This window comes from Phoxinus phoxinus (assembly GCF_949152265.1).
Source record: "Phoxinus phoxinus genome assembly, chromosome: 25".
Taxonomy (NCBI): domain Eukaryota; kingdom Metazoa; phylum Chordata; class Actinopteri; order Cypriniformes; family Leuciscidae; genus Phoxinus; species Phoxinus phoxinus.
In genome coordinates, this window is record NC_136900.1 from 12,584,445 (window position 1) to 12,603,774 (window position 19,330).

At 36.9% G+C, this 19,330-nt stretch overlaps 1 protein-coding gene across 6 annotated transcripts in view; it reads left to right on the top strand.

Moving 5' to 3' along the window:
• The window catches only part of ehf (ets homologous factor), a 34,063-nt gene that overhangs the window by 10,061 nt on the left and 4,672 nt on the right, over positions 1-19,330 (top strand). For 2 of the 6 annotated variants that reach the window (XM_079602847.1, XM_079602850.1), the window contains exons 1-3: positions 7,916-8,074; positions 9,268-9,407; positions 16,191-16,275. The gene's annotated coding sequence lies outside the window, so the exon portion shown is untranslated. Of the gene's footprint in view, positions 1-3,399; positions 3,518-6,260; positions 6,398-7,915; positions 8,075-9,267; positions 9,408-16,102; positions 16,276-19,330 lie in introns of those variants that run through there. The other 4 variants (XM_079602845.1, XM_079602849.1, XM_079602846.1 and 1 more) reach the window with 4 other exon arrangements.

Below are 19,330 nucleotides of genomic sequence, written 5' to 3' on the forward strand. Positions count from 1 at the left end.
CTTGAGGGTGAGTAAATGATGACAGAATTTTTATTTTAAAGTGAACTATCCCTTTAAGATTATAGCATCAATAAAATCAACACATTTGAAAGATTTTGTTGCCCAAATTAGTATTATATAGCTAATATTAGATGTTGACTGTTAGAAATTGCCTAAAAAAAGGGAAGCTAACACAGTTCTTTCCAGTTGTATCATGCTAACACCACATTGTTGTATTATGTTAGCCATGTGCGCTTGCTAAACACAGAGCCATATATATGATTCTGGAACATTCTGATCATCTAAACCCTATAAAAGTCATAAGGTACTTTCTATTGGCCCCGAAGGGACTCTGCTATGCCCTTTAGTGGCTGGCTTTTGTGCTAATAACACAGCTTTCCTGAATTAAATTTCTCTCCATCTCTCTAACGAGGTAACCTTTCCAGATGCCCACTAATAATATTACATGTCTGCCTTTTGGGCCTAGAGAGAGGCCACAGGGAGAGCCTGAGCTCCAGGACTCCTTTATATGAACTTGAAGACCGAGGGTGTGAGAAATGCTTTGGTTTGAGACAAATGCACGTAAACCCAAATACAGGGCTGGCCTGTCCTGTTGGTTTTCTGTGTGGTCCATTGGCTAGTTTTAGAGGGCTTTTGGGCACTTTTAGCTGGTCAGGCTGGGAAATCAGCTGGCTGCCCAAACACCAGTTTCACCAGACACCATCTTAGGCCTTTCATATATAGGCATCTTAAACCAGCCTATGCTGGTTTTCTAGCCTTAGGTGTCACCTTGGTCGCTTGGCTGGTTTTGAGGGGTTTTGCTAAACCAGATAAACACCAGTTAGGCCAGGCTGGGACACCATCTTAGAATAGCAAATCAGCTTAGGCTTGTTTTCTAGGCTTAGATGGTCCGTTGGCTGGTTTTAACAAGGTTTTGGACACTTTTCAGGCAGAGAAACCAGCTGGCCACCCAAGCTAAACCATCTAAACACCAGTTTGGCCAGGCTGGTAGACCAGAAAACCAACTTAGGCTGGTTTGAACAGGTTTTTTGAGCAGAACAAACAATAAACGGCCAAAAGTGATGACAAAATCAACTATCCATATGAATAATTAATGTCCTAGTGCAATCACAAAGTTATACAATAAAACAAACCTTAGGTAATTTTTTCACCATGATTTGTTTGCGCTCAGACTCATTTTAAGAAGTGTAGTTATAGAAAGACTCAGCATTTAAAAATGAGAAGCGCCGTGTCACGTCTGTTTTCATGTGCGCCGGAATCCGCACTCACAATTGTGTCGACTCGAGACGGAGTGAAATGGCTGGTGAGACATTTTCTAAGGGGCTTTCATTTTTAACACTGAGCTTTATTTTGCCGCTCTGCATTGGAAATGATGGTGGGAGAAAAGAGATGTGAATGAACACATTGAACGGCACCTAAATAATCTACGGCTTAAGTGTAAGAACCCGGGAACGAAGGCTATAGCCACAGAGGAGGCAGATAACGCGTCAGCTCAGTCTACACGTTATCATGCTACACAAAAGCACGGCTTTTATCCGTGCCACTGAATAGGCTCGTATCAGCCTTTCTAGGAAAAAGATTAGCAAGGCTGAGAAAATGCACCACTCGTACATTCATATTTGTTTGCGTACATTTGTGTGGTGACACTTCAGAAAACAAAAATAAACATCAATATGCGACGAGCTTTGAATATTTACCTTACGAGATGTGGCAAGATTACGCATCTGATTCCAGGTATTTCTAGTTTTGTTTCAGACTTTAATGAATTACGAGCTTCTCCGTGGGTCATAATTATGCCATGATCCCAGCCCTGTCCCCCACAAAGAGTAATTTCCTCCCACGAAAGGATGTAGTTCAGAAAGCTCCTTCAAAAGTCATCATTCAATGCTCTTTGTCTGGAAATCTGTGCAGGATACAGAGTGTACAAACAGCTCTGGTGATGTGCAGTCGTGCGGGTTCGGAGACAAAGACATAGTGCCGTTCCTTTCTGCCTTCCGCCCCGGTTTTCCCCACAGCACGCGGACATTAATCACAGGGAGGATGTGGCATTGACAGACAGCTGGATATCCCAGCATGCACGCTGGGAGAAAACTTCCATTTTTCTCAAGCTTGTATCCTAATTCTGAAACACTTTACAGGGACTGTTCTTTATTCCAAATGCTTTATAATGGCTTCTAATAAGCATACATTTTATAAGTGCATATACAGTATGACATTTTTCTTTGAAATTTTGAAACTAGGCTATATATTTGTTTTAGACTAAATTATTGGCAGATGTGTATGAGAAAGTGTATCTGGAAAGCATCACATTGTATTTTAAGTATACAAGAATATGCTAATAATGACTTGAAGACAACTACACATAGGCTAAGCTACAGAAATTCATCAACTTACCATTCAGAAATGTTGTCTATGTTGTCACTTCTTCTTTAGTCTCTCCATCTTTGTCTGACTCCGGTTTGAACATAAAAGGCTAAAAGTTTTAGAAATTTTCAGTGCACGTCTGTGTGAGGTAATCGAAGCTGCTAAGAACAAGTTGTTGTAGCTCCGCCCCCTGTGTCGGGAGCAGCAGCTCATTTGCATTTAAAGGGACATACAAAAAAAGTGCATTTTTGCTCACCCTCAAAAAGTGACAATTTGAACATGCTATATAAAATATCTGTGGGGTATTCTGAGCTAAAAGTTCACATACACACTCCGAGGACATCAAAGACTTATTTTACATCTTGTAAAAAGGGCATTATACCACCCCTTTAAATTAATTAATGTATGTATTTATTTTGAGGTGGCATCAGTAACCTGTTCCTTCCTTATCTTCATTTATTTACTCGTGAGTTCGTGGGTGGATAGATGGATGGATGGATGGATGGATGGATGGATTCTTCTGAATATATGTCATGCTGAATAGTTGTAACATCAAACGGAATGTTCCGGCAATCTATCACAAATGAGAAAATGCTCTGAAATTGACTTTCATATGAAACGAGACGCATCAAATAGACACCTTGTTGTTGTATAGTTGCTACCAGGTATTGCAACTGACAATGGATTGTATGTTTGTTAAATGATTGGTTTGTTTTGTAAATTCAACAGAGATAGGCCTACATGTTTGTGTGCCATACAGTGAAAGCAATAGGACGTGCATTTGTTCCACAGGTGTACAACATCTCACAGTTGGTTTCCCACTGATTTGAAGACTCATTATTTCTGGAAAACAGGTGGGGAAGTGCTACGGTGAAATCCCGCAAGAGCTCGAGCATTAACACGGCCCAATCAGACGCCACTTGTTGTTTAGGGTGATTTTAAGTGCTGTATGTTGTGATGATGTCTCTGCACTGATTGATTTAAAAAAAAAAAAAGTCCTCACACTCTCCTGTCTCCCTCTCTATATCTCACCAGATCATCTCCTCCATTTTCCGTTTCTCCCATAGGATTTGCTGCCTTTCTTTGAATTTTCCAGGGCTCAAGCCTAAGAGATCCTTTCAGAGGAAATGCGCAAAAGATCTGAGAGTTGCAGGTCAGCTCTACAAGTTTGCTTACACACATGCACATAAAACCTCATACTTAAAGCTGTAGTTCACCAAAAAAAAAAAAAATTATTTAATTTGTTATTCACTAAAAATCTCTCTCTCCTAGATACATTTCAGAGAGAAGTTCACTACTGGTCGTGAAATAGTATCACAAATTAAAATATCTGTTTTGTGTTTTAATATGTAAAAATGTCAAATGCAAAGCTTAATTTTCAGCATCATTACTGAAATTACATTCAGTGTCACATGATACTTCAGAAATCATTATAATATGCTGATTTGCTGCGCAAGAAATTAATATCACTTTTAATAAAAGTGTTGAAACACTACCATTCAAAGTTTGGCGTAAGCAAAATTAAAAGAAAGAAAGAAAATACTTGTATTCAACAAAGATGCATTTAAATAATAAAATGTGAAAAATAAAGACATTTATAATGATAAAAAAATGATATTTTAAATAAATGCTGTTATTTGAACTTTATACTTATCAAATAATAAGGAAAAAGTTATAATTTAAGCAGCAATTACCATTTTCAACATGAATAATAATAAGGAACCATTCTAAATAATTGAGCACCAATAATAACTGATAATAATTGAGCACGAAGTCAGCATATTATAATTACTTCTGAAGGATCATGTGACACTGAAGACTGGAGTAATGTTGCTGAAAATTCAGCTTTGCATCACGGGAATATAAGACATTTTACAATATATTAAAAAAAAAAAAATTATAATAATATTTTACTACTGTTCTTGCTGTATTTTTGTGATCAATTATTTATTCCAAACTTTTAAACGATAGTGTAAACGATTGCGTAGTTTTACATTTTAATTTTACATTTAGTTTTACGGTTTTTACATTTTACGTTGAAATGTTTCCATGCAGAGATCAAACTGTCAATCATCCTCTATAACAACTTTATTGCGGCATCACGACTCAGGAGGGGCCGATCTCTGCTGGTTGGTCCTCTGCAGGCATGTTGTATATTTATGGAGGAGAGTGGCTGACGTTTAATGAAGCTGTGCAGAACGGACCCGACAGGCAGCGCTTTGCACCGCAGGCTCGCTCTAATCTCCGTTAAAATAAAAGATAATGAAGCATTTAAACCATCTGAACCTCTTTCAGCCTGTGGCCACACAGAGAGATTTGATATGGAGAGACAAGGCGAGAAGCGATCTGGTAAAAGAGGGAGGGAGGAGGCTGTCATTGTTGGGTCAGAACAGTTGATCAGCCTCAAGGCCTGCAGCTGCAAGCTGTGAAGGAGGTGGGAACGTTCGTGTGTCACGGTTTATGTGTCGTGGTTTGTGTGAGGACGGGTTTGTGAATTTTTTTAAACGTCTGCGAACGTGTACAAAAATGTAAAAATCAAATTTTGCTTAAAATGTCATTAGGTTTCTATGAGAGCATGGTTTAAGACTAAGGGCCCCATCTTGCACCCAGCGCAAGTGATTTTGTACGCCGACGCATGTATCATTCCTATTTTGCACCCGACACACAGCAGACTTTTCCCTCCAGACGCACGTCTGTAAATTAGGGAATGAACTTGCGGAGTGCGGGGGTGGTTCAACGAAAAGAGGAGGCGTGTTCCAGCGCAAACGTTCCCTGGTGCTATTTTGCAGTTTCAGAAAACAATTCTGCCACTGACCAGGAAAAACCTAGTATAAAGACAGTGGCGCGTTATTCAGATGGTATTTTAAGGGCGCATGTTTGGCCATAATGTAGCGTGTGCATCTACACAGACTCAGCAGTTCATATTTTTGCAAACCATACATAATTACAAGGAAAAATATTACCACACGAGGGAAACCATTGTGGTGTCCATGAAGATGTGAAAAAATATGCATAAATTTATAGCTTACACATTTACCCAAATTATTCAGGCTGATTGTAGTAATGACGGATCAAACCTGTTTGAGCAATAGTGGCAAGACACATCGGTATATAACAACATCTGACAAACTGGGTTGTCCGTCAAGAACCAGGAAACAAAATTCTGAAGACTGCGAAATCACCGTTACCATCATGTAAATTGCGTGCGCCTGGCAAATCCGTCGTTATAATAGCAATCCGCCATGGAACAAGTGAGCCTGCTCTTGAAGGGAATGTGAGAGGACGCTCTGATTGGTTTATTTCACGTTACGCCCAAACCACACCTACGAGTAATGTAGCTACTTCATACCACCCCATTTTAGATTTGCGTCGGGCGAATTTATCCCGCTGGTATTATAGTATACCGAGATCTGCCCACAAAGTTACTTGCGTTTCGTGTTTGATACTTGCGTTTCAGATCGTTAAAATAGGGCCCCAAAGGTCCTCGAGTCCGAAATTCTTGTTCGAAATTTTTGCACGTTAAAAAATAAATACGCCCTCATGTTGTGTCATTCACGTTTACACACTTCGTCCGAAACATCCGTAGCAAGCATTTTGAGAGGTGTTTTGACTAGTCAGAGCCACCGAATGACGAATATGAAAAAACGCACACGAAAATGTGTGCACAAGGACCTTAGGGTGTAATTTAGTAAACTAATGTTCCCAGAGCATTCTGGAGCCAAACTCAGTTATTGAGAAAAACCAATGCATCTAGTGCGTCTATGAGAGATTCTTGCTAATCTAACTTCAAATGTCTCGGATTTTGTCTTGCTAAAATGTCCACATCTCTCTCTGTTTCTCCCTTTCAGTTTTCGGATCATTATCTAATGTTATGCTGTTCCAATCTGTTTTCTTAGTTGCATCATTGGAATTGCTGCCAGGGCAAAGAGGCACAAGAGGAAAAAGGATGAGAGAAAGGCAGCAATGAATGGATGATAGAATGGATAGAGATGGCGAAAGAGTGGGAACAAAGATAGAAAAGCGCATAACAATGGTAAGAAACAGAGTAGGAGCATGTTTACACTGGACCACATGGTGTGCGTGGTTCACATCTGTACTGAAATTATCTTTTTTCCTCAGCTCAGATCCATGAAACCCCCACAGCCAGCAGAACCCAGACAATTAATGTGTTTCTGTTATCCGGTCAGTCCAGCTCCGTGTATTTTCTCCTTTAGCCCTATGGAGCAGATACATCTCTGTGGGATCTGCCCTCACCAGCGCAATCAACCCAAACAAAGCCGCGTGATCAAAGTATACTGCAGCATAAACAAAAGCTCGAGAGCCCCGCTCGCCTCCCTCAAGCTCAGAGTTTTTGATGATGAAAAGCAACTGAGTGTTCTTGCATCTGAAAATGAACTATTTGAAAACATCATGGTCATTTATTTGCTACATTTGAAAAGAGAAAATGTGAGTCTTAGTTTGCTGCACTCGCAGAGTTAAACTTTACCATACGTATAAAAATAAAGGTCTTGCAAAGAGATTTATAGCTTGGTGTTGTAGAAGAACTTTCTAAAGTTGCTTTAATGCCGTAGAACCTTTCAAATTTCCCATGACACCATAATACCTTCAAATTTCCTACGAGGACACATAGGCCACACTGTAAAGTTTCAGGGGTGACAACCGCATTTAAAGGGATAGTTCACCCAAAAATGAACATTTTGTCATTAATTACTCACCCTCATACCGTTCCAAGACTTTCGTTCATCTTTGGAACACAAATGAAGATCTTTTTGATGAAATCTGAGAGATTTCTGTCCCTCCAGACGCTGTCAACATTAAATGTAACATAAAACCCTAATGTGCATAACTGATTAGAAAAAAACTAAGAAAACTATGAAGAAACAGTGTCACGCAGGAAATTGTGGGAATGTCAATTTACGTTTTTTCACTGTAAATTATACAATTACTTGTTCTTTTTCACTTCCAAAAACTCTTCCAAAAATTTTCTTTAAAATTACATTAAATGTACCATTAGATCTATCACAGTTATTCACCGTATATACGGAAACTTTCTGTTAACCAATTAACTGTTTTTCACTGTAGCATTTTACAGTATTTTACAAGTGTGTACATGCACTGTATTGTCAATTTCCTTCATATTCTGTCTGTGTGAGAGAGAGAAAGAGAGGTTTGCCTTACTCATAACATGACTAGTGCTTCTTCTGCTAGGTGATGTGGTGTGAATGTAAAACAGCCCCGTGGAGTGAGCGAGAGGGGAGTGCTGGGAAACCAGCGATAGTAATATCTGCTGTCTCACCTCAGCGCCTCTTCTCATTTCTCCTTGATTAGCTGCAGAAATGCAGTTTACTCTTCACCCCTAATGAAGAGTAAAATAGATATGTGTGTGTCTGGGGTGGTGGTTGAAGGAAGAGAGGAAAAAGAGACATAGTACTGTTAGCTTGTTTTGGTGCAGTGGCCTTTCCCTTCAACTATCTGTGAAAGGAATCCTTGACCACCAGCTGGGAGAAGCACACTCGCTTTTAAGTGCACTCTGTTTTGCCACAACCTTTTTGAGCCCTAATTGAGGATGACATGGCAAAGTGCTATTTGACACTTCCTTAAGGCATGAAATATCCCCATAAGAACTTCCTGGAACAGACAAAACACTCATTAAAAGGGTTCAACCTGATGTTTGAGTGCTACAATAGTGTGAAAGTTGCATATTTTAAAGGTTTGTGGCCCCTGTTTCCCTGCTTGGCTTACATTGTAAGTGGATTACTGTAAATACACTTCTTGTTCATTTTTGCAAACTGAGGGATGAGTATAAACTAGATTTGCTTTTCCAGAAGGAAACACCAATGCTTGCAAAAGAATAGTGTTAATATTTTAGGAAAGCTCAGTTTTTTTTCTCTGTGTAAATTAAATGTGCCAATATTTTGTGTATTTGGTTTCAAAGAAACGGTATTCAAAAACACAATATTAAGAGTTTTTGCATATTTGTGCTCCAACAGAAATAGTTTCAAAAGAACCAAAAGTAGAATGAACTGTTTTGTCTCCAGCAACATTCCTAAATGAATTGGTGTTTTTGAACAAATCCTCTGATTGAATTATTCAACGACTCATAAAGGCAGTGGCTGAATTACATTCAATCATACCCCACATAGGCTGAATCAATTATTTTTGAATGAATCTATTGATAGAATAATTCACTGACTCACTCAAGACAGGCACTTGATTTTTTTACCTGAATAAATTAGTGTTTTGAACAAATCGATTAAGGTAATAATTCACTGACTCACCAAAGAAAGGCACTAGATTTTTTTTTCTGAATGAATCAGTGTTTTGAACAAATTTTTTAAGATAATGATTCTCTGACTCATTAAAGACTGTCTAAATTTGAAGTAGAATATTAATTTGATTATTTCTCTTAGATCTTTATATGGCTAGTAAGAATAGTATGCTCTTCTGAATTCAGTCGGTCACTTTTTTAGTTCCTCAATGAATCTGTGTTTTTAAACTAATCAGTTTAATGAACGATTCAAATAAATCAGTCATAAAGATTGATTCTTGTCGCTACCTATTAGTATAACTGCAACCTGGGTAATAAAGGGTACCAAAAAAGTCCCTTAATACACCACTATGCAAATTTACCATGACGTCATCACAATTGTTTAAATTCTGAGCAGATTAATCATAAATGTTTTTAAAAAGTGTAACAATATTTGAGAACTCTTTTATCTTTTACCATTATTGCTTAGTAGTGCCACAAACTTGTAAACGCTCCAAAAAAGTATTTTTTGCACTCGAGTGGTATATTTATGGCGTCCTCTCACCATGAAGTGTTTGTGATTTTTCATGTTAAAACCAGAGAAGCTTGAAGTCTATTTTTTGTGATAACATCTTTTCTTTTTCTACACCTCTCAGAGCTCCTAGAAGTCTGGCTTCTCCTGCGTTCCTGAACCTGAAAGAGAAGTGGCAAACTGTGAGTGCCCTTGTCAAAAAAAAAAAAAGTACATCACCCCATAACTGCTGGAGAAGTCTCCTGCTGTTACAAGGAATTCTGGGTAAGAGTGTGTGCTGTAGGGTTCATAAAAGTCAATCCATGGGGGATTTACATGTATGAACCGAAGCTAAACCTAATCAGCATACCGCTGAGATCGATAAATCAAACTTAAAACACCATAACTGCAGGCTCCAAAGTAAAAACAACATCTAACAAAATGTCATGATTGCAGTATAATTTTTATTTAGACAACCACCATTCTAATCGTTATCGTTATCGCGATCGGCATTATCATCATAGTGCTGTATGACAGCATCATTATTCCATAAGAATAGCCTACAGATGAAGATCATCCACAAGGACACATGATGGGACGGAAAGCCATTGGCGCTCTCATTGTGCGTCGTGATGATCTTGTTTTCTGCGTGTGCGAGCGTTTAGATTTATGAATTCATAAATATGGACCATCTCGCTTGAAAATATACAATGACTCTCAGAGGGCAAAATCAAACTCTAGTGGTTTCAATTATACGCCATATAAAAGCCAATGGGGAGAATTTATTTGTGTTCAACAGAGGACCGCAAATCCATTGTGTTGTGCATATGTGTGTGGAAAGAACAAATGTGTGTGAAAGGCTTGACTTTTAACTACTAAAACAAAATAAAATAAACACCCACAGATCATTTTTATTTCCATTTTGACACAATTCTGGATGGATTCAGCTACACGAGGGACTGTAGCTGAATAAAGCTCCCTTCCAAAACTAGTGTGCTACTTAGTGTTATTTAGATACTATTATAGTTTTTATGAATATACTGTTCTTTTTCGTTCACTTAATCATATATGTTTGGAACAGCATACTGCTCTTGCTACTTCTGAAATATATAGTACAGATATATATATACATATAGGGCAGAAAGAGTCAAATTAGTATGCATTTTTTAGTACATCGCATGTTATATTCTAGCCCCGCCCCTTTTTAGCGCTTCCGGTTTGTATTTCCACAGCATGAAGGTAAAATCTTATGGAGATTTAAAGTTTTTTTGTGTGTTTTTTTATCTATACTGACATTTGTTATGATTTCTGCTTCAAACTTAACTCATGAACGCATGCTCATGAAAACTTTCGTTAACTCTACAAGAAGTAAATCCACTTCACCAGCAAATTACTCAAACCAAAATTTCTAAAGATGATTGCATGCTTGTTCTCTGCCGCATAAGGTCTATATGAAGCATGTGACTGCTTTCCTAATTTATCTGTTAAATGAACATGCGTCTAAAAAATATTTATTATTCATTACTGCAACATTTGGTGAGTGAAAACGTGTAAACCCTAAAAGCTAAGGTTAGTGTTTTGTTGTATATCAATGCAGTCTAATACAGTAGTGTGTGATCAGCGGAGTCTCTTTCCTCTTGCTTGTACAAAAGGAGTGTGACATGTTCATTAAACAGCAGGAATCCCATTAATAACCCCAGCAGCCTCATGTCACATCGCTCACATGTAATTAGTCAAACAAACGGCCACAGCAATGCTAATTGTCCCCCTGTTCTCTCTGCCGCTCTCTCCGTCACTGTCACTCTAGTCCTCTTTTCTGTCCTCTCTGCTCTATTCTTTCTTCCCAGTTTTCTTTTATAGCCTCCATCATAAGTGCACTAATCTAGAAATCACACTATGATGTCTAATGGAAACAGTGACGTTTCCAAACCTCAGACATTTTATTTTATTATTTTTATTATTTTTTAAATATATATTTAATTATTTATATTTATGTTTATGCTTTTAATTTCAATTTTGTTATTCTTTTTTGTTTTGTTTTTTCTTTCATTCTATTTATGTTAGCCTCCATCATAAGTGCATTGATAAAAATCAAACTATGTCTGATAAAAATAAATATTTGTTAGTTATTAATTATTTTATTTTGTTGTAGTATTTAATTTGTTATTTCTGGCATGCTATATCTCTTTATTATTATTATTATTATTATTTATTTATTTGTACTTTTTTTTGTTCTTTTTCATTTTAACATTATTCTGATTATTTTGATCAATTTATTTGTAATTTGATTATCTTACATTATCTTACTTGTATGTTATTTCCATTGTGTGTTTTTTTTGTTTTTTCACTTTTTTTTCAATCGTTTTTTTGTAATTTATTATAGCTTTGTATAGCTTATATATATATATATATATATATATATATATATATATATATATATATATAGCTTTATATAAGGACCCAACTGAAATTGAAGTCATTATTCACCGTAATAACACTTGACAGATTTAGTCACTGTTTTCTTTTGTACTGTAAAAGAACGGTGTGAACATTCTCCAAAATACCTATTTCTGCATTCCCCAGAATAAAGAAAAGCATGTGGTTTTGCGTAAACAATGCCTACGAATGTTTGTGTGAACTATTCTTTTAACCTCAGCTTGCTCCAGGGGGCTTGTCACTGTAATTTGTTGTGAATCTCTTCGGATAAAAGCGTCAGCTAAATGTCTGCTCATCAAAGGCCGTAAACACAGGCACGCTCATGCCAAAAACGCATACATATTGCTTGAGCACCCAACGAGGTCTCTCACGTTAAGATTAGAGTTGAAGGATGCTAAATGAGATCTACTACAAAGGTTATGGAGAAGGCTGCATCTGGCTCCCACACCTGCCACTGGAATAGACACACTGCTCAATTTAACCATGTCACCTCAAAGCGATGAGTCACCGGTGCTGTATACTAATGCTGAAATAGTAAAGCGCTACAATTAAAGACACATCGTGACCCTGGCTGTGACTAAACCTTATTTTGGGGGGGAAAGAACCTGTGAGTGCGTTAGTGAGTCATAATCCCCGTCATGTTCTGCAAGAGGGATACGTTCGAGCTAAAAGTGCTGCTTTGTTGGTGTAATCACGCGATTTAGCTTGTTTGTTTGCGCACTCGCGTTTTTTTAATCATTATTCCCACGGTTTGCCAGAGGATGTCGTCGCCAACAGCTCACTTCCCCTCCGCTGCGCTCTGGAGCGGCGTTCTGCTCTGTCTGAATGAGTCTTTCAGAATTAATTTGTTCCCCAAAAACCCCTCCACAGACACAAAAGAGCGCTATAATTGTTGCAAAAACCTGTCGACGTTCTTGCGGAGGAACCCGTGACTTAATGTGGGCAGCGCACCAAAACGATTTGAAATGATTTGAAGTGTGATTTACCCATCTGTGACTCGGTCTGTGTATTTACAACCTTAGCACACCCTGTGGCTTTTAGTGCAACTATCATTCCAGAAGAGCTTCTGCCTCTGTTGTCCAGTTTAAGCCTCGCTACCGATGTCCAGCCAATCAGAAGCTTGGATTTCCCGAGCCCTTCTGCCCAAGCAAAGCCAGAGAAATCCATGGCGGTGGTGGTTTTAGAGGGCAGCGCTGGACAGCAGATGCCGATCACAGGAGACTCGCTTGGGCCGTAGCCTGCAGGCTGCCGGGCATGTAACAGATAACAGGGGTTTATATGGTTCTATAGAGAGCATTGCTAATTCAACAACACTGACTTGCAGGTGGCCTGCAGAAAAAACTAGAAGAGATCATGAAGCTTTTCTATAATTAGCACTTGTACTTTTGTTATTTTGGGAACTTTAACCTTAAAGGGATAGTTCACCCAAAAATGAAAATTCTGTCATCATTAACTCACCCTCAAGTTATTCCAAACCTGTATACATTTATTTTTTTATGTTGAACACCAAAGGAGGTTTTTTTAAGGCTGTAATCAAACAGTTGATGGGTAGCATTGACTTCCATAATATGGACAAGAAATTTGGATTTTCATTTTTGGGTGAATATCTCTTTAAGTAAAAAAAAAAAAAATGTAATAACTATAGCACACTACAAACCTCAAATTATGCATATTGTTGTAGAAAAGTGTGCTATTATGTTTCTAAGTGATCAGACTTGCGATTTTTACCTTGAGGGTGATTAAACGGGCAAAGAAATTTAGGGATGCACCATGTGGCAAGGATGATAGGTATTAAATGTCTACTGATCCCAATAAAGCAGTAATTATTTGTGGTGGACAGTAAAATTATATTATATTGCCCCAAAAAAAGATATGTTATATTAATAAAAAAAAATTATTTGAGATTTAATAATAAGTAATATTATTAAATCAAGAAAGAAAAGAAAGAAAAGAAACTTAGCATTGGGCTCTTTGTGACTAGCAACACCATGGAAACGGCCCACACCACTGAAGCATTGGAGTTGACAAATGCTCCTTCTTTTTTCTCAAAACGTGCAATCTCACTTAGAAAGTCCTTTTCTAGCATTTACCATTCTCATAGGTCAATTCAAAGAATGGTAGCCTAAGTCTTTGTATTGTAAAACAAAGTAAAAACTAGTTAAATTAAAAATATATATCTCAAAAGAAAAAACTACATGCCAAGTAGTGGTTTACAAGACAGCCTTCATATTTGAAACAAGCACTTGTGCTGTTCCAGCCATGTGGTGTCACTTTAGTGAGCTCACAGTGCCATCAAGTGGCCTGGAGAGGAACTGCATTGGCCCAGTCCTCCCAGAATGCAATTGCGGAGGAGGAGGAGGAGGAGAAGGGAAGTCAGACACATACGGTCATAACACACCGCGACATAGGACTCTCCAGTTCAACTGGTGTAATTAGACAATACGTATAATTACTCTAGGCATCATGTGCGATGTTCAACAAATAGACACACGTGCATATGCACACACACACACAAGAATCCCTTCATTCAGCACAAATCATTCGGCTGATGCGGTGCTCATTACTCTAATTACATAGTCATTGTTCTCTCACAAAAAGGACGTAAAATTGCAATTTAGCCCGAGAAATTGCCATTTGTAGCTGTAATTGACCCTAATAAAATCATCCACTCTCTTTCTTTTCTCTGTCTCTTTCTCCACCTCGTGTGAAATATTAAAGATGACAGCTTTGAACGTGCTGATGAGAGCCTAATGAAGGGATCGGGGGAAAATGAAGGGAAGGAAGGAAAGAAGGATTTCTCATCTGTAAATGAGTGTGTGAGCTGTAGCCCTTCTTCACAGACTAAGCGAACGTTTCGCTTTTCAAAGCGAGTTTTCTGGCAACGGTTCCTCATGACTCAGCCTAAACACTGATCTTAAATCTAAGCCTTGCTGCAGTAGATTAGATCTTAATTTAATCTCGAAAGTGTTTGAAACAGTACAATGAAATAAAACTAAAACAATTCGCTGCACTTGGAGTCTTTCAAATGTACATCAAGTGAAATGTAGACAATCCAATAAGTCGTGCTACAATCTGTAAATAATGCTAAAGTAAATAACACTGTTCATATTTTATTCACTGTTCATATCTCATCAGACTCCAAATAATGCAAACATGTTTGCTATAATGTCTCAAATTGTGAGCTGCTTTGTGTGCAGATGTTGCGTTGGCCTCAATTTTTTTTTTTTACTATTTTGAGATTATTACTGCATTGAAGTTCTTCTTTCCCCAGCTTTTAAAGGGATACTTCAAGCAAAAATGAAAATTCTGCCATTAATTTCTCACCCTCATGTCGTTCCAAACCCATAAGACTTACGTTCACCTTTGGATCACAAATAAAGATCTTTTTAATGAAATCTGAGAGATTTCTGTCCCTCCCATTGACAGCTACGCAACTACCACTTTGACGCTTCAAAAAGTTCACAAATAGAATAGATTGAGCGGTTTGGTCAAAATTTTTTTGAAGAGACTCTGTCACTTTATATGATGAACAGATTGAATTTAGCCTTTTAATCACACACAAACATTCACGTCGCGTCAAGAAAATACGGTTTAGCTTCTGTTTATATTTATGGGCTGACAGTCTGAATGAGACTTAAATTCATTGATTTGCTGCCATGTGATTGGCTGATTAGATATCTGTGTTAACAAGGAATTGAACAGGTGAACCTAAAGTTGTGAGTCTGTGTAATCTCAGGAAAGCTCTCGGTATAGCTATAAGATCATATTTCATGACAAAAGAAAAAAAAATGGTAACACTTTACTTTAAGGTGACGTATAGTTACATCATGTTACATGTACTTACTGTAGTAATAACCCTAAACCAAACCCTAGCCGTAACTCTATAAGTTAACGTAATTAATTAATATTAATAATATTAAATAAGTGCTTATTTGAGTACGTACTGTACAGTGTAACGACGTCAACTTAAAATAAAGTGTAACCCAAAAAAATGGCATAAAGAAAATTTAACTTATTTTTAGGATCACTACCATTTTATTACTGTATTGTTTAAAAAAAAATCTCATTACAGTAATGCCAAAACCAATTAAGTTTTACTGAATTTAATGTACAGTACGGTGATTCAAAATAAATATTTGGCAGGGTTATGTGCATATCTGCCATGAAAATAATGCCAAGGCCTATATAATTTTAGTCTTATATGACACTTATTTGAAAGAGTTTTGTTTACAGGCTGTTATAAATTTTTACCCTTAAACAAAACAAAAAAGTGACGTTAAAACAAAAAGGACGACTGGATAGTTTGGTTCTTGTTAAACATCAATAGATTAATTACTGGCAGGATTGTTGAAGCATGTGGGTAAGAGTGTGTGGGCGAGAGAGAAGGGAGAGAGACTGATAGTGTGTTCATAGTGAAAGTGACTTGCTACAACAGTACCTTTCTTACGGTATGCAAATACCTATAACCAACCTGACATGAAAGAGGCCAATCAAGGCAACAGGAAGCAGACGGAATAAAAATCCTCATTGGTGAATGAGATCACACTCCGTCACAGAAGTTTGGCAGGCCTAAACTGTGTAACAGGTATAACGCAGTCTCTCCATTAAACTGAAATCTTCTCTCCCATACAGACGCTGAAAACTTTAGAGAGAGAATAAAAAAGACATTTAACTTTCTACAAGTAGCAGTCCATCTGGATCACATTCATCATCTCTGGTGAGCAATATGACACACTTTAATTTTCTTTGATTCTCTGCAGAACAGGTTTCATTCACTCGTGCACTTAATGGCCCCGCATGATGCAAAAGAATTCAGTTTAACCAATAGTTGTCTAAAAATAATGTGAATTTTGTGAATTTTTTGCCTTTACTCTTTCAACATTTGCTTAAACATGTTATACTTTAACTGGCATACGTGCAGCATTCTCAAAACTCTGTTTTTTTTTACATAGAATCACGTTAAACAGGTAAAAAAAAAACAAGAACTATTTGATACACTGTGATAAAATTGCTTTAACTCATCAGAATCAGTTCAGCAATTTTCTACTTTTTTTATAAGTTATACACGATTCAACAAAATTTTTAAAGTCAGTTTAATGTATAATTTAAGTTGAAATGACTTAAACATCTAAGTTGGTTGTAAAAATGTAAGTCAATTATCTATTTTCAAGCAAAGTCAAGCAATTGCTTGAAAAGGTGAATTTACTTTTATGAAAAGCATCATATGTTGCAGATGGTGCATTTGGTTTGATTATTTTTATGTAATGCACTGACATTCATACATTTTTAAGTGTGAAAGTCTCTAAACGCTTTTAGGGCACATGTGTAACTGGGAAACCCTTTGCATGCTGTAAACAACTCATCCAAATCGAGTGTAAATGGCCCCTATTGCGCTGTAAATGACAGGTGAAGGAAATGTCAGTCCACTATAAGGAATGTCATAAACACCAAAATATGCGTTTATAGATTCTTTTCCTCATACATTACAGTAGACATCACCATAGTAACACACCAGTCTGGGATGAATACATCAGATGGGTTTCATAATAGTGGAAAGAAACTGGCAACCTGATTTTCCAGTTAAAAGACAAAGAGCAACTCATTAGTAATTTGATTTTTGAATGATCGATGTGTTGAAAAAGGTATTCAACTAGCTATGTTAAACAAATTGTAATTATACGTCATGGGAAACATGGGATCTGGTAAAGTTCTGTGCGTCACAAATGAATTCATACATTTTAGTAATTACTTTTACTACTTTTACTACTACTTTTACTTACTTTACTAATTAAAAAAAATTAAGTATAAGCAACTTACACACTGTAAAAAATTATATGATCAATAAGTTATGAAAACATATGTCTTTACATCACTTTAACTCATCAAAGCACTTTTCAACTTTATTTATGCTATACAAGATTCAACTTATTTTTAAGCCAGATTAATGTAAATTAAGTTGAAATGACTTAAACATCCAAGTTGATTGTACTTAAATATTTCAGGCAGCAACTTAAATAAATCAATTTAATGTGGGAGGAACATTGAAACATTTAGTTTAATTTGAGCTTAGCTTAACTAAGCTGTGGTTAAAGGTTTTTTTAGGACAATACAAATGCTAAGTTTCTAATTTGCTTTATTTGCTCTAGGTGTGAACATTATCTAGGCCTATTGTTAGCATAGCTCCCCCCAGTTTTATAAACATTCCATAAAATGATGTGCTAGGTCATCTTTGGATCTATAAAAAGACAAATATAGGTCAGATTTCAAGTAGGAAGTCTGTTAGCAGAGCAGATAACACAGGTTGTTCACATACAGCATACTCTATCACATACGAGAATTTTCTACGGTTGACTAAGAAATCAAACTAAACAGGTTAGCCTTCCCAAGAATGTCAATAAACTCCATGTAAATAATTGATTATAGTCGTTGCTACTGGCACCCTGCTGAATCTGTTTTTTATTTGTTTGTTTTTTGACAAATTCACAAAAAAAGAAAGAGGGATTTTTTTTTCAACACTTAAATTTTTTGCATCTTGTTTTCACCCCATGTTCATATCATACATATTTTCTGTGTGATTATGACCATTATCTAATTTTATAGATCTGGGTTTCTTTGTAAGTGGACATTCACACTTACAGCGACTCAAAGCGTCAAAACAACCGGACATAACAACTTGAGCGGAAGTTAATGTTGATTATGATGATTCAGGCATGTCAAGCAATGCAACAAAGCTGAGAAAGGTTTCTCTTTATGCAAATGAGCAGCGTCCTGATTCTTCTACAATCGGTGGAGCTCACATGATCCATGTCATGTGAGATACTGTAGTTAAGTGTAGTTATGGTTTGACAACTGTATGCTAATTTAAGGGTTAAAGTAAATGTTTTTTTTTGCAGCAAGGAAACTTATAGTGAAAATAAAATGATATCTTATTTTTCTCATTTGACCCCACAAATAAAGTTTCATAAAGGTCATAAAACAACATCATGGAACATCGCACGGAATGATTTGAAGCAGTGACATAAATAGCAAGTCCCTGCACTACAAAAATAGCACTTCATGCGACTTACAATAGTTTTCTTTTGAGTTTATGTTGGCATATTGCTAAGCTAACAGTGTAAACTCAGGCATAAAAATACATAAAATATACAAATATTGCATAAAATACTTTTCTATTTGTATTTTAAAGGTGTATTTATAATAAACATTTCACTTGCGCCATCAACCATCCTGGATTTTTCATTGAACTTATGAACTTATTACTTGATTGGGATTAGATTATGCTCAAGTTTTTCATTGGGCTCCTACGTAGGCTACAAAAACTTCAGAATCAAACAAAATTATGCTTGTGCAGTTTTCAGCTGGAACTTACACCACAAATGCATTCATATCGACAGATGATTTTAAAGAGTGCTTTGTATAACGCTGACACAACACGGTATGACTGTACCATTGATCTAACTGTTTAACTGAAGGACAGGTGGACCTTTATGTATGCAAAGCAGTTAGACACACTAACACATTCCTGTGCAAATGTATCTGCATGTGTGGTTGAATGTAGCACGAAGGACGCCCACGCAACTTACCTCCCTCCTCCCTCCCTTTACCCCTCTGTACATACAAGACCTTTGTTTTCCTTTACTGATCAAACCTGGAAACTAGTATGACGTCTATACTTTAATGCCACATCCATTTGTGGTGCTATATGTATGTTTACTATTACAAGAATGTGGTCAAGTTTGCTGTAGGGAGTTCTGATGCTATAAGGCATCAAC